General features: G+C 45.7%; 1 protein-coding gene across 6 annotated transcripts in view; it reads left to right on the forward strand.

Moving 5' to 3' along the window:
- BMAL1 (basic helix-loop-helix ARNT like 1) overlaps positions 1-22,201 on the forward strand; it is a gene marked incomplete at its 5' end in the record, with an annotated part of 103,047 nt that overhangs the window by 8,951 nt on the left and 71,895 nt on the right. The gene's annotated exons all lie outside the window — the stretch shown is intronic.

Raw genomic sequence — 22,201 nt, forward strand, 5'->3', positions numbered from 1 at the left:
CAGGAGAGAGCAGAGCTGAAAGAGTGTGGGATCAAAACAGTTTTAAATGTTAAATGCAAAGCTATTTTCAGTATCCTGCTGGAAGAAAAAAAAAATTTTTTTAAAGGCTTTAGATGATACAAGAGGTTTCTGCTCCAAAGGAGAGAAAAGCCTCAGATTTTGCAGTGGTAAAAACTACCTGATCCTTTAACTAACTACCACCTCTCCCTCTTTTCCCATCTCTGCATTTTGTTTCTGGCATCACGTGCCACATTTGCTATTTGAGAGGTTTGATATTTCAATAACCATAGTGGCAGAGCTCAACTTGGACTTAGGGTGTTAGGGACTTAGAGTTTAAGTGACTTAGGGTATAAAATGCTGTGTTGTGAACTTCCCCAGAAGGTTCTAGAGTGAGGGAAGCCTCATTGGGAGTGACTGAGCACTTTTAGCACTGCCTCCGTTTAGTCTGTTGAGAATCGTACATTCCATTTTTTATTTTTTCTTTACTTGAAGGTATAGCAAGGAGTTGGTGCAAAATGTTGTTGCTCTGTGGATTTCATATTGGAGCTAAAAGGTGGCATTATACATAGCCTTCTTCCATAGATGCTAAAATATGAGCAGGTATTTTGTCTGTTTGGTTGCTGTATCCCCAGCAGCTAAGCCAGTGTCTGTGCAGAGTAGTCACTCAATAAATAGTTGTTAAATGAGTGAATTCAGCTTGAGAAAAGTCTCCATTCTCCCTTTCTGAAAGTTCAGGCTTGTGAGCTTGGTCTTACAAGGGACTTTGGAGTTTAGGTCACCATTTCCTTTTGGCATTTTATTCTTCAGGTTGGCCATATATCAGTATCTTTTATTGATGATCAGGAATTAACTGGTGGTGGCTGTCCCTGCCCTGCTGATGTTCATCTTTATGTTATCTTGACTTGGCTTCAAAGTACAGCAAGTTAATAGCTGAGCCACATCATCTTAAAGAAAACTTCCTGTGTATTCTTTTGGGCACAGCTCTGCACATTTACTTATTCAGTCAAATATCTGAAAGGCCATACTCCAGGCACCATGCTAGACACAGGGGAAGAGCAGAAATAGTTGTTGTGGCCAAGCAACCTGCAGTTTCATCTACTGGTACAAGATAGTCCAAGGCCATGTATAATGCCAATAAAGTGGTCTAGACCATCTGTAAGTGCTGCAGAAATATAGAGACCAGAAAGAGCTTTGTGAGTTGTCACAGTAGGGAGGAGGCTTCATGGAGGTGATCAGGTTTAATTCTGACTTTTAAGGACGGGTGGGATTTAGATTCACACACAAAGAAAGCACAGATATTTCCAGGGAATTGATGGGTGGCAACATAGCACAATTAAAAGCACGGAAGTAGGAATGACTTGTTTGTGTTCAGGGATATAGACTTACCTAGAATGAAGGGCTCGCAAATAACTTTGGAAGATCATTCAAGGCCTAAATGGGAAACATGTCATTTCAGATTATAATAATTGCTAATATAAAGAGAGTTTTTATGATGTTCTTAGCATTTCACATGTGTTATCTAATTCCTACAAAACCCTACAAAGTAGGTCTTATTATTTGCCTCATTTTAGAGATGAGCAAATTGAAGCACAGAGTGATCCAGTAACCTGACTAAGGTCACACAGCTGATAAGCGGTAGATTCAGGCATAAAAACCAGGCCCCAGAGGCTCTTGACCAGTGGACTCAGCTGTCTCCTAAAGTCCTCCAGATGCAGGATTTGGGCTTGGTTGGGTTGTTTTTAGAGTCATGTGCTAGAAGTGGACAAGACTCTATTTAACCTACTCCTTCCTTTTGTAGATGAAGAAACTCAGCGACATTAAGTGGCAAGTCAAAGTTTACTTAGTGAGGTAGAGACTGGTAGACAGTGGAGAACCACTGAATTTGTTTTATTATGATTATTATGTTAGCGACATGAAATAATTCTCCTTAGAACATTTGTACATTGTAAGTGTTCCTGTTGGTTTGGAGCAAAGAGGGACTAACTGAAGCAGAGACCTGATAGGAGGCTGCCAGCTGAATCCAGACAGAGGGCAAGAGGGAGCCAGAACCGGGAATTAATTGTCAATTATGTTAATCGGCATGGCTGTTTTCCGTCACCCTTTAGATTTTTAGAGTGCGGGGGAACATCTGCCTGTGCGAGTGGCTTTCAAGTATGTGAATCTGCACTGCACTGTGGCTGCGATACCTTGGTTAATGAATTCTCCAGAAGCAAGCACCATTATGAAAGTCAGATGTTTAAAAACAAATATCCATATTTTCTGGAATGAGCACCGAATAATTTGGAACCAGATAACCTACATTCTAGGCTGCTTCCGCTACTTAAGCAACAGATAGACGAAGCCAAGTCACTTAATGCCTCAGACTAGCTGACTCCTTATCTGTCCAACAGGTATAACAATTCTTGTCCAGCCCCTTACAGTGTGGCTCTGATGCTGGGGTGAGATAAGGAAAGGCTTTTAAAGCTGTGAAGTTGCTCAATGGTTGTAGGGAAGAGCTGTCTGGTTTTACTAAGGAGGTGTACTGGCCTTGCAAGGATAGCCTGGAGGGTGCAGAAGGAAGTTGCCCACCTCCCTCCAGGGCACCATTAGAGATGTGGCGCTGTCCACCAGGCGGGTGCTGACGGCCTCGCTTGGCTGAGTAGGGCCATGTTTTAAGGGGGATATTGCATTTCACCTTTAGACATGGGGAGCCACAGCCTAAGCATGGATGGAAAGTTAGACATAGGCAACCAAATTAATCTATTCTCCGCACACACCTCTCAGGGCAGTGATGCTCCGCTGTGAATCAGAAAAATGAGTGTCAGGATCCTGCCAGCTGGCCAGTTGGGCATTCTTGGATGTTTTACCTATCCCGGGGCATAAGGCAGGAGTCCAGAAAAACCTCAATTAGTGTCAGGGATTAATGCGTAAGCCAGTATGCTGTCCAGGTAATATCTGGCTGCAAAACCTGTAGCAAAGTCTTGATATGAAGCACAGAAGATTTGCCAAATCTTAATTTTTGTTACCATTGCATGATGTATCTATTATTGGTATTATTATTATTAATAAAAGCACCTAGACTTCAAGTATTTACCACCTTCTAAGTACTGTGCTAAGGGCTTTCATACCTTTTCCCATTTAATCCTCACCGTAGTCCTGTGGGGTGAGCACCGTTAGTCCCACTTTCTAGTTAGGCAGACTGAGACCTAGAGGTGTCTTCAGGTGACAAGTGGAAAGGCTGTGATTCAAACCCAGGTCAGTCTCTCTCTTGATCCTGCACTCTTAACAGGCTCTGAAGTAGCAATCTTCTTCTCCTTTCCTGGCTCTGAAATGCTTCCTGTCTCTGGTTTTGAGGTTTCTGACAGTGCAGCGGGTCTTTGGGAGGCATTTTAGTTGATAGGTCTCCGCACAATGCTCTCAGCTCACTGCAGCTCTCCCCTCTTCACAGCTGTGGCTGACATCTAGCAGCTCTCGCCGGCTGCTGTGGCTCACGAGCAATGGATGCCAATGACGAATGCAGCAGATTGACTAAGTCTTGCCAGCTAATGCACGTGGGGGATTTTAAACAGGGAAAAATAGGACAGCCAAAGAAATTGCTCTGGTCAGTTTTGCAAAAAGTGGCTGGGTAGCTTGCAGTCTGCTCAGTTTTCACGTTGATGCTTTTCAAAATCTCCCCACAGAAGCCTTTCCAAATGTCAGGATCCCAGTGACACCATTTACCTCTGTGTGTGATTTACAGAGCACTTTTTACTGCACTGTCTTGTGTAGTCTTCACCACAACCCTATGAGAAGAGGTGAAATAAAGATGAGAGTTTATGCTCTTGTCCAGGATCCCAGAGCCGGTCAGTGACAGGGCCAGGACTTAAACCCTCTTTTCTGACCTTTAACTTCTCTCTTCCCAAGTTCCCCTTTGCTTTCTTTATTGAAGATGTTCTCAAATGTTATGATTTACTGTATTTGGAAGTCATTGTTAACATGAAGTATTTTCGCTGCACAGTGCTACTGAATCAGGATTACTGATTCGGAATAAATAAAAGGCCACGTGATTGATTGTTGTGTTGGTTTTCATTGCTTTGCACCTGCTTTATATGATTCAGACCATACATAGATACTTCGTGGTATATTATTGAGTCAACAGCCCTTCTGGCTTTAAAAGTCTCCAGGCTTTAATAGATAATAAAACATGGGGTTTACATAATTTATTTAAAAAGTTGACCATGGAGTTCTTGGTTAGGAACACAAGCTCCTATTATCACATTGTTTCCATGGAGAAATTGGCCTTGGCTCACGTCATGTCAGCCCTCAGTGCCTTTTCTAGGAATGGAGTAAACTGCTGAAGGAGAGAGAACTGGTCATGCTTATTACTCAGAGCTCTCTCCCTCCTGTTACTGCAGGAGGCTGATATACTTCTCTGGGCCCTCTGATTTTTTCCTGTGACCTGAACATAAATAATCTTTGAGGTCCTGGTTTCATTTTTTAAAAAGTTTTCCGTGAAATAAACCTTAATGGAACCCTTTCTTGTATAGTTTTGAACATCTCCTTTAAAATAGCTCATTGGCGACAAGGGGCTTTGCTAGGAGAATGGTCTTATTCAAGCGTCTTGTATTAGTTAGGACACAGAGCAAGTTCCTGGATTAAAGAGACACACAGACACAATGGCTGAAACCAGGCGCAAGCTCATTTCTCTCTCATGGACCAGTCTAGAGTAGATAGTGGCCCAGGCCACCTACCTTCAGTATGTGGCTTCCACTTAGTGATTGAAAGTGGAAGCTTTGGTTTTTACCACCTCCCAGAGGAAAGATCAGGGGGCACACATGTCATGTTAAGTGCTAGGCCTGGAAATGGCACATTCTTTTATCGCAGTGACCCGAACTTAGTCATATGGCTACATTTACCTGCAAAGGAGGCTGGGAGATACTTTTAGTTGAGAGGCCATGAGGTCAGCAAAATCTCTATTTTAAAGGATGAAGAAGAGATAGAGCACTGCAGGAAGTGAGCAGTCTGCTACACCGTGGCACCAGTGGGGCGGAGTGAATAAAGTTTGCAGCTGGCGCCGGGACAGCTGGGAAGATGTGAGTCCAGGGTCAGAATCTAGGCAGGCGCACAGGACTCAGGGAGTACGCAGCCATCTAGAGGTCAGGGCAGCTCATTGCCCAGAAACTAGGCAGACGCAGGTGCTACAGGGAATATGAATAACCCGGAAGACTTCAGTTATTATTAAGAGGAAGTTCCTCAGTGCAAATGGTATAGTAGAAAGAGCACTGGACCAAGAGTCAGAAGACCTCAGTTTGAGCCAGCCCCTCTGCTGAAGAGCCTGGGGCACAATACTCCAGTGACTCCATGCTTTGTCATCTAGCATACTGGCGATGGCCCTTCCCGTCTCCCAGGCTTCTTGTGAGGATAATGCACGGACAAGTGTGCAAACCGCATCCCCACGGAAATGGGCAGAGCATCTGTGATTCACGTTTGTGGTTGCCAGCACCCAGCCCAGTGCCTGGCATGCATGTGTTTGTTGAATGAAGTGTGAAATACTCTGAGAGGCGGGGAAATGCCTGTGCTGAGGACATCTTGATCCCAGACAGTCTTCTCTGCTGGGCAGAAGGTTCTGCTCTCCACTGGCCACGGCCTGGGGCCTGCAAGTAAATCCAGGTACCTCACCAGGATGTGGGCAGACACCAGGATAACTCCTAACCAGGTAGCATAGGACACATAATTTGTCCTTGGCAAGACCTTTGCTAACGCCACTGTTTAGGTGACAGAGTGCAACAAAACTGGCGATAAGATTTTCATTTGAACATCATGGTCCATGAATATGAACTGATAATTTTTAAATGGTTCGGTCCATCTGCAGATTGGCAGATGAAATCTACCCAAGGCCACCAAAATTTTATTTCTTGCTTCAAACCAATCAGATGCAATTATGAAATGCTGTTGGTTTGGAAAAAGATGTGTGGCTTATTCAGTAAGTATTTGTTGAAAATATGATATAGGTAAGAGGATATAAAGATAAGGTTCTATGGGCTATTTCTGTTCTAGCAATAGAATTCTTTTTCCTTTGCTGGGAAAGGGGGGGTTTGGTGGAATAATCAGGATTTTCTTTAACTTCACGAAGGGTTTCTTTTACTCATTTTGTTATTTATTTAATTTGTTCATTCACTGTGGGCGAACTTCTTTCTCGGAACTCATCGGAACATTTTAATGGACTTCACTGGAAAAAAGCAGGAATTGCAATTATATTCACAGAATGCACTCGACTCTGCTAAACTCTCAGGCATAGGACAAGGGAGAGGCACCAAAATGTTAGTAGTGGTTCTCGTCCTGTACAACTGGAGGGGATACTTATTTGCATGTCCTCTGTGGTTTCCTATTTTTCAACAATGAGTATGTATTACTTTTATAATCATAAACATCCAGTTAAAAATTAGTCCCACAAATTAATACTCTCCAGCCAAAGCAGGAATCTTTATTTTTAGCAACCTGGCCTAGGCTGTAAACCCTCATGTTAACTCAGACCTGTCCTGATTATTTTATGACGAGGCATTAAGGAACTTGTTATAAAGAGGATGTTTTCCTTCTGGAAATCCACATGTGAGCTAAGGGTTTATGATGTATGAGTAACTCCTCCTAAAATTTGACTGTCTTTAATTACAGTCACTTAAGGAAGTGAACTTTGCAGGTTTCCCACTCACTCTATGACTGGTTTGTGTGTTTTTTTCCTTTATCCTATACTCCTGTGTCCCTGAGGTTCCCCTCTGTTATCCTGGGATTGAGTGACCCTGTCCTTTATTCCCTCAGGCCCCTTCCATTTCTGGTGTTCTCAGTTTACATCCCCTCCAATCTGTTCATGACTTTGTAGATTTGGTTGTGGCTTCTTCCCACCATTTTTATAGACTCATTTTAGAGAGCTCATTGCTGTTCTTTTCCCTGTAGCAGCTTCTCCTTGCTCCTTGTCATTGCTCACTGGAGTAGCCTGAGCAGTATTCCTGGGATGCAGTGACGAGCTGTTGTCAGGACTGCAGGGATGGGGTGGGGCACTGAGCTGGCTGAGAACCTTGGGGAAGGCGCGGGCCATCCCAGCACTTGGCCTACAGCAGGCACGGCAGGCTCAGGCATGGCTCTTGGAGATGACTGCTTAGTGCTTGAAGTCAGGCAGCCCCCGAACCACGTATTCATCTGTTGAGATCCTGCAGTGTGGCAGCCACTCTTCTGGATGCTGGAGGGGCACAGTGACGGTAAGACAGACCTGACCTCTGCTCTCATGCTCATAATCACAGAATGTAAAAATGACCCAGAGGTGCTTACATGTGCCCATTTGTAGTGGAGCAGGGGGGTCAGAGTTGGGATGATTCCAAGGCCTGGCTCCTCATATGTCCACAGTACTTTCTGTTGAGGAGGGATAACCAAGGAGACCTCTTGGTAAAGCTGAGCTGCTTCTCCCATTCAGCCAGCCTGGACCCAGCCAGGGCCTGCAGGAGAAAGCGAAAGCTGATGGCATGAGCTCGGGGGCTGGCTCCTCTTGGTCATTCCACCTGCCCATCTCTGGACTGCCTTGGGAGCATGGCCATCCTTTCTGAAGAGTGATGAGCCAGTTTGCACACGGGTGCAGAGTTGTGCATGCTGCAGCTTTGTCTGAAAGCAAGCTTGTATTTCTTCCCTTACTTCCAGCTTTTAATGAAGACCGGCCTGTCAGTGTCCCTCTAGTGGGATACTGGGCTGTTACCTTCAGGAAACATTTTAATTAACTCCTCCCTTCCTCCTCATCACCCAGCCACCCCCGGCTCTTTTCCTGGTGGCTCAGAGTCCAGCACTTATTTACACTGTGTTTCTGTGCTATTTCCCTTTCTGAGACTCTTGCTGACCAACTGTCACAGGTGCTTTCTGCATCACTGCTTGGCTTTTGACTACCCAGGAAAGCCTGGAGTTGGGCAAGTGTGAGTGATTTCCCGGAGCATCCTTGTTGAGTCTTCTTTTATATTATACTTCTCTTGTCAGAGCGAGGACTTGGCCATCCATCCTGCTTTTTGTGTCCCTTCTTTCAGAAAACCAGGACAAACAGGACCCTCACCCCCATGGAGACTCAGCACCTTTCCTCCAACAGACATTAATGACTGTGCTTTTCTGGCCCTTCTTCTCCCACCTTCCTATTCAGAAAACAAAGCCTTAAAAACTTGCCTCTCATCAGTTTGATGCAGCATGGAGAACTTCAAGTTATCTGTCTCCTGAAGGGGTCTGGAGACTCACTTGGCTTCCACCACTCCCCCCTCACCCTCCCTACCACCCACCTGCCAACAATGGCATTTAACCAGAGAACAAGTCATTCATGCAGTGATCACTTTACACTCCTACCAGGGCCCACTAGGAAGGCTCTTTGTTACTAAATTTTCTTGGGTGGGTGGTGGGGAAGCTTGTTACTATTCTCATTCTTTTGGTGTTGCTACCATTCCAATCAGACAGAATATGTGCACCCCTATGTTCATAGCATCATTATTTACAATAGCTAAGATCTGGAAACAGCCCAAGTGTCCATCAGTGGATGAGTGGATAAAACAGGTGTAAACTAGGCAGCTGTAAATAAAGAAGGATTTCTTGCCTGACTGGTGTGGCTCAGTGGTTGAGCATCAACCTATGAACCAGGAAGTCACAATTCGATTCATGTGGGGGTAGCAGGCTCGATCCCCAGAAGGGGACGTACGAGAGGCAGCTGATCAATGACTCTCTCTCATCATTGATGTTTCTGTCTTTCTCTGCCTCTCCCTTCCTCTCTCTGAAATCAATAAAAACATATTTTAAAAATTTCTTTTAAAAAAGAAGGATTTCTTACCCTTCACGACAGCATGGATGGACCTGCAGAGTATTATGCTGAGTGAAATAAGCCAGTCAGAGAAAGACAAATATCACATGATCTCACTTATAAGTGGAATCTAATGAACATAATAAACTGATGAACAAAATACATCCGGAGGCATTGAGGCATGGAACAGACTGACATATTTCAGAGGGCCGTGGGGGGAGATGGGAAGAGATTAACCAAAGAACATATATACATGTATGCATAACCAATGGACACAGACAATAGTGTGGTGAAGACCTGGGGTGGGGCAGGGGTGGGGGGGGGGAGAGTTGGGGGATATCTGTGATACTGTCAACAATAAAATAAAATAAAAATTTTAAAAACGTACATAAATTTTAAAAAACACAAAATTATCTACATACATGCATTAGTGTGTATGAATGTTTGTATATCTCCCTTTACATATAGCAGGGGTCTTTAGAATGAGTGTGGCCCTCAAGGGCCTGTATTTAAACCCTGACTGTGATAGTAATCCTTTGGGAAATACAACTTTTTGTTCCAAATATTTGTTGGCTGAAATTTGTAAAGTTTTGTTTCAGCCTTACTTTCATAGCTCTCCCCAGTTTCTGAGATAACTTTGGGGTTCACTGTATTCAGTATCCAGAAAAGTGTACAGTCATTGGGTTCACCCTTTGCATTCAGACTTGGTGAGTGGAGGAGGCCTTTCATTGCAGGCCTAGTGCCTGTGGCACCGTCAGCTTTTAGCAGCTTGTCCACACCGTCATCACTGAGAGTGCTGTCAGGAGCTTTGGGGACTCAGAGGGCCGACAAGGCTCCTGTTTGGGTGCACCTGCTGCAGTGATTACAACCCAGGCATAGCTGTAGACCACCTTTCACTTGGCCACAAAGTGGTGAAGTGCATTCAGTTTGCCCTGGAGTAAGCAATTTTATTTTTTAAAGGTTAAACCAAAAGTTGTCCCTAAGGTGTTCTGAATGGCTGTCCTCTCTCCTCATGTGTTTTGACTGGCTAATACTGTGTCCTGGCCTTGGTCCAACTGGCCACACCTGGCTGGCAGGCACCCTGCACCCCTCAGCATGGGGTCACTTCTCTGCTAAGGAGGAAAGGAAAAAGTGGTTCTTTCCCCTGCTTGGAGACAGGACAAGCCTGGATGAGAGAATCATTCATTCAACATCAATTGAGAATCTGACATGATAGGAAGTCACTGGAGCGTTGAGAGCAAGAAAATATCTGACTTAGGTTTTTTCAGGGCGGACTGATGTGGGGAGGCAGGCATGGAGCAGGGAGGTAGGTCAGGAGGTGGTTGCTCTGGTCCAGGAAGCCATGCTGGCTTGGGCACTGCTGGTCTGCATCACGGTGAGCGCGGGCAGGGCCCAGACAGTCCTTCACTGCCTGCCCTGGCCATTGCCCCCAGGCTCTAGCCCCCGGACCATGAGCCTGCGCTTCCCCACACGTGCCGGCCCGTTTCGTGGCCGATGCTGTCCCTCCACTGGATTGTGCTCCTCCCCTGCATCCAGTCCTGGTGCTGCCTCTGCCTCACCGAGTGACCTTGGGCAAGTTACTGGATCTCTCTTGAGCCTCAATCTCTTTATCTCTGAAAGAGTGATCACTGAGCCTACCTCGGGATTGTGAGTACGGCACAGTATGTAGGTGAGTGTGATTGTTGCAGTGGCCTCTGCAGGGGTCTGCTGCTTCCAACCTTGCCCCACTACTGTGTGCTCTCTGCCCAGTGAGCCCATGAAGAAGGGGTCAGATCAGGGCATGCCTCTGGCTTAGAACCCTCTGGACAGTAGCTTCCTGTCTTACTCAGAGGAAAAGGCAAATCCTCAGTGTGGTCCGCAAGGCTTCCCGGTACTTCTCTGACCTCATCAGCCACGCAAGGCCTGGTGTGCAGTGAAGCAGGCCGGGTTCTGCATGGCTCACTGTGGTGCATGTGCACGGGCCCTCGGAGCTGTCAGTGCACGGCTCGTGCTGATCTGCCTCCCGTCTTGCTCCACTCCAGGCGTCAGACTCCTCGCTGCTCTTCAAGCACACCAGGCATGCTTCCTGTTCCAGCTCTTTCTCTGACTGCCCTCTACCTCCAGCACTCTTCCCCAGGCGTCTGCGTGGCTTAGTCACTCTCACCTTCTTCAGCTCCTCTCTCAGATGTCACCCTGTTTAAAGTTGTACCAGGCAGCCTACTGTCCCACAGATGTTCCCTATTTCCCTTGCCTGCTTTATTTTTTCTCTTAGAACTTATCACCACCTAATGTATTCTACAGTTTACTTATCTGTTTGGTTTATTGTCTATCTTTTCTCAATAGAACGAAGTTCTGAGAGCAGAGACTAGTGTTTATTTTGTTCACTGATCCATCCCCAGTGCCTAAAACAGTGCCTAACAAATAGTAGGGGCTCGGTCATGAAGAGTGATGCAATTTGCAATCAAGCAAGTGAAGAGTTTGGAACAGTGCTTAGCACACAGTAAGCACCCAATAAATGCTGGCTGCCATTATTTTTATTGTTGTGGTTGATTACCCTGCAGGGACCAGCTCCTCTTTGGCTTTCTCTGAGCCCTTGCTCAGCCCCTTCTCTGCTTGAATTGAATCACGTTGCCTCCGCTTCTTGCTGCTCTCCCCTCTGTGCCTTCTCGCTCAGTGTGGCATTTATCACGCTGCATTAGTGGGGATTACCTCACTCTTCTCCCTGTTTTAGTCCAGATTTCTGCATGGTAAAAAGACTAGCTTGTTCTGATTTGTGTTTTAAGTGTCCTGTGCCTTCTGGCCTGCACATAGTAGGAGCTCAGGAAGTGCTCACTGTCACTGCAGGTGGCCAGGACAGGTGGGAAGAGCTCTGGAATCTCATAGGCCCTTACCAGCAGTCCTGGCTCCAGCATCACTGCCTAATATTTGCACCCCTTCCTATGGGGGTGCAAGGGAGAGTTTGACAACCACTTAAATGATGGAATTACTAAGGTTATATTTAGAGCAGATTTGGGGGAGAAGAGGGCCTCCTGTGCGTAGTTGTTTGAGTGACAGCATCTGGGTGATCTGCTTGTTCCACATGGGAGAGTCTAGCCCTTTGGCTGCTCAGGCCCCAAGGGGTTGGGGTCATTTAATGGAGGCATTGTGAGCAATACCACTGTGTTTGGAGGACTGGGAGAATGAGAGAAAGCTTGAGCTGGCTCTTAGGGGACTTGGGGTGGGGGAGGAGAGCATGGCTTCTGGAGATGACATAAGGAACAGGGGAGCAGCCTCTGTCCAATCTGAGGAGGGAGTGAGTACCTTGGGAGGCATGATTAGGTAGGTGGTTTGGACCATATGAGGGAGGACCCTAAATGCCAGGGCAATGAGTTTGACCTCTTGTATTTGGTGAATGGGTGTGTGTGTGTCCAGCATGGGGATTCTGATGGGGCAGAGGTAGAAATCAAGGGGATGTGAAGAGAAGCTCTCGAGTCATTTTTCTCCAGTCCAGAGATGGAGTTGCCTTGTGGGACCCACAGATGATGGCATAGGCCATGCCATCAGGGACCAGCATTGGCACCCACAGGGCAGCAGAGCTTCTGCTGAACCAACAAAGTACAGGGACTGAGGAGTTAGAGGTGGGGGTTGACATGGATGGGCTGGGATGCAGGGGTCTTTTTCCCTTTGAGGCAACTGTTGGTATCCTGGTGTCACTGGGTTTTACTGCCCTGGTCTGGTTGGGCTCAACTATACATGAGCCACTGTTTTGCTGCATCAGTTGGGCTCCTACACTGTGTGCCTGCCCAAGTGGTCCAACTCATCAGCCTTGTACCAGGTTACCTTACAGAAAAGCTTTAAACCCAGAGACAGGCAAACTCAGATTCAAGCTCGGCCAGCAACTCTTTGTGTGGCCTTGGCCAAGATGCTTGTTCTCTTGGGGGTTCACTTTCCTTATCTGCCAGATTAGCAGCAAGCAAGCTAAATCCCTGGGTTCTAGGCCAGAACCCCTTAAGTCCCTCCTGCCTCAGGTCAGAATTAGCTTTGGAGGCTTGGTAGGGACTGAGCCTTCAGGTGAGAGCCCAGTGGCCACACTATTGAGAGCACAAGGCCGAACATTGAGGGTCTTGGGGGTTTTGAAAATTGTTTACTTACCCAGGGATTGGTACATTCTGCAGAACTAGAGAGGGCTGTCTTCCCATTCCCCTTGCCTACTTTGGGATGAATTCCTGAAATGACCTTGGCTCGGTGGAGCCTTTCCTGTCTCCCATGCTGCCTTTCTAAGTAGGGCTCCTGCCCCATGCCAAGAGTTCTGATTTTCCTGTGGCTACTGTCATCCTCTCTCTACCCCCTTTACTGAGATTTTCTCTTAGCTTTCCCCTAACTTTCCTCGCATCTGACTGCAAACCCTGGGCCTAATCTTTTCAGCTGGGGTAACCTTGATGGCAGGAACATGTATCTCTAAACATATGCATGTCCTTTACTCTTAAGATTGTGACCTCAGCCTTTTTCCATGGGGCTCCCTGGTTTTCATTGTGCTCATTTGAGATGGCTGCATAATATTCTATCAAGGGAATGTCTTCAATAAGCCATGAGCTGGTAATGGGGCATTTAGATTGCTTCTAATTTTTGCTCTTTCAGCTAATGCTGCATTAAGCTATCTTTGTGTATTACAGAATCATTTCATTAGGTTGGCATTTATCTAGCTAATGGCAATGGCCCAAGATTAGATTGAGAGTCAGAATTTTTTTCCCCAGGAAGAGTGTTGTGAATCTATATTAAATTTTTACTTTAAATGCCAGGAACACCTCTGTTGTGTTTTCCATGAATGAAGAAGTAAGGTAATGGTAATGTGAAATTAGATGTAAGTGAGAGGCCATGTACTTACAAGTAATACATGATCCGTTGCTTGTTCCTGAGTGTGGAGGTGAGCCAGTACAGTCCCTGGAGGAGTAACCTGCCTGCTCAATAGAGGAATTCTGTATCCCTATATCTGTGATGCTTTACTTAAAACAATAACAAAATAAACTGATCTTTTCTTAAGGATGTTTTTGAGAAATGCCCTTAAAAAGGATAATTAAATAGGATTTCTTAGAAGAACATGTCTCCTTAAGCCCAAGTGAACCTATCAGAAAGTACTCTTAGCAGGGGAAGCACGTTACAAACTTGCTGAAGGGATCTGACTTTTTGTTGGCTGTTAGGAAATGTCTGAAAGAGAGTCAAAGCCGACAAACATCTCTGACTGCTCCCCACTGCTCTTTTGAGCCTGAAATCCTGTTTTCTGCTGAGCTGTTCAGTGAGCTGTTCAATCTCTGGTTGGCTTTTGCATTTTAACACTATCCAGCAAATGTTCACGGAGCCTTTACAGCATCTAAGTTCACAGGGAAGGAAGGTTTGGGAAGAAAACCCCACTACATCCTTGTTTCTGGGGAGCCCTTGAAGTGGGAGTGGGAAGGGTAAACAAGTCTAAAACTGATGATCATTCAAGGGAGACGAAGAGGGTCCTCCAACAGCCCCAGCCCCAGCCTGCCGGGAAGGGAGGAATCTCATCTCCCTGGGCTGCTGGGGCAGGGGCACTGAGGAGGGTGTTGTGGAGTGGTTGCTTTGGGCGTGTCGACAAAGAGCTGGCTGAGGGGGAGGCTGGACATTCCCAGCAAAGGTAAAAGGCCTGAGCAGAGGAAATGGAGATGGAAGGACATGGGTATGTTTTTGAGTTTGGCTGAAGCAATGGGCATGTGTTTTAGTGGTCCTAGGAAGCACTTTATGCCGGGTATGGTTCTAAGAGCTTTATATATATTAACTCATTTAATCCCTACAGTGATCCAGTGAGGTGCTATCATTGTTTCCATTTCACAGATGAAGAAGTAGACAGAAAGCAATTAATTAACTGCCCAAGATCATATTGTTATAAAGCTAAGATTAGATCCCAAGAAGGCCTTGGGAGAGGGTGCAGCCAGGCTGCACACATGAGGACCTGCAGCCTGGGCTCTCCTGAAAGCTCAGTGCTGTGCATTCATGGGGGTTCTATGTTTTAAAGATGGTGAAGCAGGCACAGGCATTGGGTATCATTGTCTGTGTCCTTTTATCAGTAGAAAGAGGCAAGCGTGACAGAGAGGAGCAGGTGAGAGCTGGCACTGCTAATTTGGCAAACCCCATGGCTTTCCTGCAGCCTAATGATTTTTGAAAGCTATTTGCTCTGCTGAGGCACAAGTGTGACTCTCTCTTCTGAGTGCTGTGGCAATTGCTATTTTTCCTGGAAAATTGGGCCCATGTGGGCCCTGTGTGTGGTTTATTTGAGTTCCATTTTTATAGCCTTATTACCTTGTTCCCATGATGCAAGAGACCTCTCTTTTCTCGAGCTTTGCTGTGAAAATCATTTCTTAAAAGGCACAAAGTGATCTCTCATCATTCGGGTGGTGCTTTCACCCCAGCAGCACTTTTCTGCAGACTCGAAACATACTTTTCATCACCTGACACCAGTTGTCATGTTTTTCTAATCGCTGGCAATTTACTGAGAACTTTTAGGCAGCCCTTGAATCTCAGTACTTACGTGTTTGCCACAATTTCTTCCAGAAGAATTTGTGCACATAAATATCCGTTCACCTCCTTCATCTCTGAAATGTGGCCCTACCAATAACTTTGCTAGGGCCTGATAGCCAGTCTTGTCCTCTGGGCTTGAGTGGATAACAAAGCAGTTAGCATCCATGGAGTCTGAGCTATTACCAGGCAGTGTGCTAAGGGACTTATGTTTATGATCTTAATTATTCCCAGTCTCTATAAAGAAGGTACTATTACTTCCCCTATTTTACAGATGAGGAAAATGAACCTTAAAGAGGTAAAATAACTTGCCTCATGTTACACAGCTAGTAAATGACAGATCCAAGCCTCAACTCAAGCCCTTCTGACCTTGGAGCCCATGTACTCCATTCATTCATTCATTCATTCATTCATTCATTCATTCACAGTGAACATTGTTTATCACATGCAAAGCATGTTACAGGGAATACAGCAAATGGAAATTTGGAGATATAGAGAAAAATACTAATAAAATTTACATTATGCTATATGGCAGCGATTTTCAACCAGCGTTCCGTGGCACACTGGTGTGGCGCAAGAATTTTTAAAACACGCAATACCTGACTGTTTAGTCAGGGGCACTGACTGACCTCTTTGTCCTTAGTTTGTCAAATAAAAACATGGTAACAGCCAACACAACAGTAGCCATCTGTTGTGAATGAATCAAAATCACACCTATTTTTTTGTCAGATTGGCAAAAAGTATATTTTTTGGTGTGCCACAGAATTTTAGTAATTAAGTGTATGTGGGCCATGAGGTGAAGGAGGTTGAAAATCGCTGCTATATGGTAGTAAGGACTATGGAGAAAAAACAAGGAGGCCCACTAAGAAGTATTGGGAGGATTTTAATAGAGTAGTCAAAGGAGGCCTCACCGAGAGGGAAACGAAGTTGTTAGGTTAAGTAGCAAACACACCTTCAAATCTCAGTGTATCAACCCAAAATAACTTCATTTCTTGCCCAGAAATATTCCAGGGTGGCTGCTCCTGGTTAGCAGTAGTAGTTCCTTGTGATTTTTGAGGGACCCACGTTCCCATCTTGCGGCTCTGCTCTTTAAGGCCCTCAGCTTTCTTTCCACGCAGCTGGAGGGTGGGGAGAAAGAGGGTTTGTGGGGAAGAGTTTGTGGGCGAGCCTGGAAGCGTGCGTCCCTCCCAGCCATTGGCTAGAACTGTCACGTGTTTACTTTAAGCTGCAAGGGAGCCTGGGAAATGTAGTCTAGTCTTGTGTCCACAAGAAAAAGGAAATGGGTTTGGTGAACTCAGCACAGTGGATGCCACCGTGAATGTGGTGAAGAAGTGAGTCCTGTGTTTAGCTGGGGGAAGAGCCTTTGGCAATGGGAACCGCGAGGTAAAGGCGGCCAGGGTGGCTGGAGTGGAGTGAGGAGAAGGTGGGGCCAAAGAAGCGGTGGTGGCCAGGGCTCTGGGGTGATTGTCAGGACTTGGTTCCGCTGGGGATGATAGGAGAGCGGGGAACATGTCAGGCTTTTGAAAGAGGGATGCTATGATCTGAGTTACATCTTGAAAGCATCACTCGTGCTACTGTGTTGAAAATAAACTGCAGGAGCAAGGAGGCCTCAGGGAGTTGTAAACGTCGGAGTCCATTGGAGTTATCCAGGTTAGTGATGAAAGAAGCCAGGTCCCCAAGTATTGGTAATGGCAGAGATGGTAAGAAGTGGTTGGATTTGTGATCCATAATAAAAAGTGAAACGACAGGCTTTGCTGTGGGATTGGTGGTGGGGTGTGAAAGAAAGAGAGGAATCAGATTGTTCTGAGGTTTTGGCTTTTGCTTAATGAATATTACTCTTACTTTCTACCATCAGACATAAGAAGAGGAGGAAAGTTTTTGGAAAAATATATCTGAATGACCTCTGGGCCTCACCTGTCTCCCATAGCCTTTTCTCCTCCACAGCACTTTCTTCAACATAGACAGGAGATTCTCATTTAAACTGAGCTGTCAGACACCGTGTGTGTGTGTGGGGGGGCATATGTAGCTCCTCCTAGCACAGAGCACGGATGAGACAGCAGCGGCAGTGGTCTCACACCATTCTCTGGGGTCTTTGGGCCAAGCCTTGGGGCCCCTTGGACTGATATAGAAGGTGCCTAATTTCCCCTCTCGGTGGCTGAGAGATGCCTACAGAAGCCACTTTCAATCCCTGTTGTCTGTCATGTAAGAACATAAGTGTGCTTAGGAGTGGGAGCAGAGACAGTTTTCCTGGTTCTTCCTTGGCAATTATGACCTGCCAAGGTAGAAACTAGAGATGGCACTTTTTAATAGACAGTGATCTCACCAGAGCATAGAGGGGAAGAAAGACTATGTTAAACAGCAGGGTATGAGCTGTGGCAATAAATATTGCATGTCTAGTAGGTGTTGGGCAATGGCTGGGTATTTGGGTTTCATTAGACAGGAAAACAAATATACTGTTCCCACCCTCAAGACAGAGATAGACTCATGTTCCTTGTACACAGAATGATTTGTTGGAAGAAAATTATATTTACACCTAAGTATTTATTTCTTTATTTTTTCAGTGATAGTGAATGGTATTGTATTTTTAATATCAGTGTCCACATGTACATTGCTAGTGTCTTGTTTTTTATTTTTCTCTTGTATCCTGCATCCTTGCTAAACTCACTGATTAATTACAGGCTTTGTGTGTGTATATTCCTCGAGGTTTTCCACCCAGACAGTCATATCATTTACAAATAGAAATTGTTTTATTTCTTTCTTTCCAGTCTGTATGTTTTTTCTTTCCTTTTGTTGCCTTTTGTGCTGGCCAAGACCTCCAGTACTATGCTGAGTAGGAGTGGTGAGGGTGGACATCATTGCCTGTTCCTACTCTTAGAGGAAAGCATTTGGTCTTTCACCATTAAGTATATTGTTAGCTGTAGGTTTTTTTCCAAATGTCATTTGCACTTCTCTGGTAGGGGTGTGGGAGGGACATGAGGTTTTCTATGGTGTTTGGCTGAAACAGAGTAGTTATTATCTAAAAGTTTTCTGTCTTGCTGGAGGGAACAAGCTTTGGGTGGGGTCTTTTTGTCTGTGCCTGTTGGCATTTCCAGTTGCCGGCTTCTTTGGTTTCAAGTCTTGGGTATGTGAGGCAAGAAGAAAATGCAGGGAACTCACCACAGTGTCTTGCCTGGGGCCCTGAGGTCCCTAACAGGTCTGCCTTCTTCACTCTGCCTTTCAGAGGCTTCTTATGTTTGTTTTATATATAATGCCCAGGTTTTTAGTTGTACTTAGCAGGTGGAATAGAGAAAAGCACTTCTCCATCTTCCTGGAAGGGGAAATGGTTGGGAGAAATTAGAGAACATAGGTTGGGGCCAGTATGTGAAGGGCCCTAATACCAAGGGTGTGACTCTGTAGGTGGAATGAGGGCTATTGGAGGTTCATCTTTATAACAGTGTGGAGGAGTGGTTGGGTGGGGGGAGAGGCAGAGAGACCAGGGGCTGTAGCCTGGGTCCAGGTAGGGAATTATGAGGTTCTAGACTGTGACAGTGGGAGACAAGGAAAGTCTGCATGGGCTACGAGGAAGTGCGAAGAGATGAGGTTGAGTCTGCAGTTTGTAGTGTGGGCAAGTCGCTATGAGCTTGGGAAGGCAGGGGAGGAGTGTAAGTGCAACAGAGGGGTACAGTCTCGGCATTTCACAGCACGTTAGGCAGTCTGGGCTAACTGCGCTTCCCTTCGGGGAAGGCTCCCCAGAGAAAGCCTGGCTGCTGTGTACAAACCCAAGAGTGTTCATTTTGCATTCTGAGCAGAGGAAGCAATGTGGGGAAAGCATGGAGGGCCTGTTGGGACCCCAGCTAGCTGAGGCACGCGAGGGGAGTTCCTGGTTCATAACTGGGAAGGATGCTGCAGGAGTTCACAAAACTAAGGGCTTTCACAATGGGAGATGCTGCTGCCGGGGTCTGTCTGGCTCCTTGCCTTCTGTTCTTTGGGTGTTGGCATCAGTCTTTTCCCCTACAGACAGGCCACCCTCCCTGTGGGGGCTTCCCTGCTAATGGCCCCAGTTTAACAACTCCAGTGAAGGGAGAATTCCTTTCTCCGAATCCATACTTCAGTTCCAGAGAAAGGCTCTGGCTGGCCCAGCTTGGGCAGTGTGCTTACCCTTTTGGACCAGTCACTGTTGCTGGGGGATGGAGCACTCTAACCTGGCTGGACCATTTGCCTACCCCTGTTGGGGCAAGCAATGTCCTTTAAAGAAGAATGCAGAAGAAAAGCATCCAGGGAAGATTAAAAAAGAAAGGAATATTTACTGTGGCTTACTGTAATATGTTCTTGATGACTATATAGTATGGCAATGTAGGAACTCTTTGGAGAGTTTTAAGCAGGGGACTTGATCAAACTGAGGTTTACTTAAAATCATCCCAGGTACTGTATGAGGTCGTAGCTGGAATAAGTAAGTGACTAGAAGTGGCGAGACTGGTTAGGAAGCTGCTGTAGCTCCGAGGAGAACTGATGAGACCTTAGCTAATTCATTTGGACTTCACCTCCAGCCATAGCAGCAGTAAGGTGGAAGGGAGGGATAGAGACTAGATAATTAGGCACACAGGGCTGGGGGCCAGCTGGAGGGAGCAAGGAGAAGAGGGGCTTAGGGAGGATTCACCACCACCAAGGGGGTAATGACTATTCTCTGGAAGGCTAGCTTTATCTTCGGAAACTAGTTATTACGTAGTGGCAGACTTGACATATTGCTTCTTGAGAAATGTGTTGTTGGCTTCTTGCGGTGCACTAACTGAAAAAGGAAGCTGATTGATTGTATTTTGTCCCTTTAAAAAGGTTCCTTTCTTTAAGAAATCAGATAATAGGAGATACAGTCGGGACTGCCAGTCAAAAAATAGATGGATGGGAACAGGACACTGGCCTGAAGGCCCTCCCTCCCCCACTGGCCTACCCTTGGGCTACTTAGAAACATTCATTCCTTTGGCATTGTCCTTGCTTGGAAGACTTTGAAGGATTTTAAGCAAAAAAATGACATAACCTGACTTGCGTTATTACAGAGCCGCTCCCTTACTGAGAACAGACTATTGATGGAGGGAAGAATGACCTCAAGAGTAGCAGCAGGGAAGCAGGAACACTAGTTAGGTGGCTCTTGCAATAATCTAGGATGTTAATAGTGGAGGGGGTGAGAAATGGTCATATTCTGAATATATTCGGAATATAAAAATCCGTTTTGGTGAGGATTGGACATAGAGTAAGAGAGAAAGAGAAGAGAGGAGAATGACTCCAAACCTGTTAACCTGGGCAATTGGAAGAGCATTGCATTAAACTGAATGGGTAAGATTCGGGGGGAGCAAGTCTGGAGGAAGGTCAGGGGTCTGTGTTAGACATGCGAAGCTTGAGACATTGAACATGTCTTAGACCTCTTGTCCACTTGACATCTTACTTGAAGCAGGCAATAGGACATACTAGCCTGTAGTTCAGAGGAAAGGTGCAGGCTTGGAGAGAAATCTGGGCATCGTCGGCATATAGCTGATATTTGAATCCCTGAGACTAGATGGGGCAATTAAAGGTCTACAGAGAATAGATGAGAACAGGATGGAGCCCTGGGACTCTGACACGAAGAGGTAGGATGACAAGGAAGAACCAACAAAGGGAAAGAACAGTCAGTGAGGTGGGTGGTAAATCAAGAGTACTCTCCTGGAAGCCAGGTAAAGAGAGTAGTCAGGCAAGAGGGAACGATTAACCCGTAGCAAAAGCTGTAAGATGAGGACTACGACTGCCCATTGGATCTAGCAACGTGGAGAGTAGGTCTGTTGGGCTTTTGGACCCAAGCTTAACCTTTCAAATAAGTCATAGTTCCTGCCTTGAAGGAGAATTTCATTGTGAAAAAAAAAGGGGGGGTGTCATTTAAGATTGGTTGAAATAAATCTAAGGTGTGAAGATAGTACCATGGGAGTCCAGCAGAAGGGGACAGTACTTCTGGCTTTTACGGGGAGAGTTGAGGTCAAATTCATTGATGTCTTCATTTGTTCATTCATTCATTCCACAAATATTTTTGGGTGCCAGGGACTGGGAGGAAGGGAGAAAGTGGAGTTACTGTTTAAAGGTATAAAGTTTCAATTTTGCAAATGAAAGGAGTTCTGGAGATGAATGGTGATGGTTGTACAATACAAATGTATTTAGTAGCCCTGAGCTGTACACTTAAAAATGGCTAAGCTTGTCAATTCTGTTATGTGTACTTTATCACAGTAAAAAAAAAAATCAGAGAGAAAAAAAACCTTACCCCCCCCCTCCCCCCATGAACTTGGTTGGGAATATGATGTTTGAAATGGATGGCATTTCGGTAGAAGGAAATAATGTGGAAAACAGCAGAGGAAGACCTCCAGCTAGAGGGAAGGAACTGGCTATCCATCCTTTTTGCGTGGTTCATAGGGTTCATGGCGGGAGATAATGCAGGCTGAGCTTGCAGAGTCAGGCTGGGCTAGTTGGTGCAGGCCTGGCAGCCTGGCTGTGGACTTGAGCTTGACTTCTTAGATTCTGGGAGCCTCTGGAGGTTTCTGCCCAGGGGAGTGTCATTCCAAAGCTGCGCATTTAGAAGATTAATCTCATTAATTCTTCCTGTTAAACCATTGCCTATTAAAAGCAGTGGGATTGAGGTATGCATTTGTATGGTGAAAATTGCAGGCTAGCAGAATGTTAGGTACCCAGGCATGTATTAATGAATTGAGTAGGTTATTTTCCCACCCATTTTACAAATATTTATTGAGGATTATCTAAATGCCAGTAGTATGCTAGGCAGTAGGGGAAAGGGAAGGAATGAATTTACTAAATCTCTTCTCTTGATAAACCTACAGAGTAAGGAACCTCATTCCTAAGTAAGAAATTATGCTCCATTGTGCCAAAGTGTTGCCATAAACATCTCACCAGAGTTCCATGGGAGCTGAGAGGAGGGTGTGGCTCTCTGCC

This window comes from Miniopterus schreibersii (genome assembly GCF_964146895.1).
Source record: "Miniopterus schreibersii genome assembly, chromosome: 12".
NCBI classification, from domain to species: domain Eukaryota; kingdom Metazoa; phylum Chordata; class Mammalia; order Chiroptera; family Miniopteridae; genus Miniopterus; species Miniopterus schreibersii.